Genomic DNA, 1,031 nt, shown 5'->3' with positions numbered 1-1,031 from the left:
AAAGGCAACATGAGAGTTTGCCGTCTCGTGAGGGGCGAGTCCCAGCCCGTGACTCGCCCCGCACTAACGGGAAGATATACACATTCAGGTAATGTTGAACTTTAGCGTTGCTATTTCATAGCTCACAATCCAGTGGCATTTTGGACTTATTTTTGATACAAGTCCTTTTAATCAAACCAAAGAATATTTATCGTGAAATTAATTGACGGACTGAGTGAGCTCTAAACTTAAGCAGAATAAATTAATTTGGTCATTGTATTGACGAAAATGCATACGTAATATCGACAGAGTCAGACAGAGTTGCCTCCCCTTCTTCGAAATGCCGCCTTTGCCGAGGGTTTCCTTCTAAAACGCATGTCAACAAAAGGCATCTGTATTCGGCGTACAGTTCATTCCGTGACTTTAAAGGTATCCAAAATGACTTATTATTCCAACAATAGCAGGTTTTTACACAATTGGAGGCTTAAATGCTCCATTCATTGTGAGCTATGAATTTACAACGCTAAAGTTCAAGATTACTTACAACTAAATCACACTCACTCTTCAGACTACATTCGACGAGGTCAAAGAAATACAGCTACGAGAACGCCACAATGGCTATCCCTATGTTGTTTTCAAGGGGTCGAAACCATACCTTCAAAAACACATTTCCATGGGGACTTTTTGTTTCTCGAACTATTTGAACTACATGTCAATCTGACAAACAAAGACAGCTAGGTGAACATCACCACAGCGTCTGTCATTGACCACGTTAGAAGGATATAGACCCACACAGTCCTGCGGAGAATCGTTCTCGTTCTCGCTGTCATCCATTTTCCATGTGACAGGGGGTGGTCGGGGAGGACAAGGCTGCCGTCTGACCTGCGGAACTCCCCCCCCACTTGCTTGTCGTCTGCTCCCAGCCATATATACCCGCGCCAACCTGATGAGTCGAGAAAAAGACTATCTTTGAACTTTCTGGCACAGACACCCTCTTGGTTTGAAAATAAAACGTTTAACGCGTCATCGTGACCATAGCAACGACCAAGTGA

Source organism: Littorina saxatilis, linkage group LG4 (genome assembly GCF_037325665.1).
Source record: "Littorina saxatilis isolate snail1 linkage group LG4, US_GU_Lsax_2.0, whole genome shotgun sequence".
NCBI lineage: Eukaryota > Metazoa > Mollusca > Gastropoda > Littorinimorpha > Littorinidae > Littorina > Littorina saxatilis.
Note: the sequence above shows the minus strand (reverse complement) of the source record.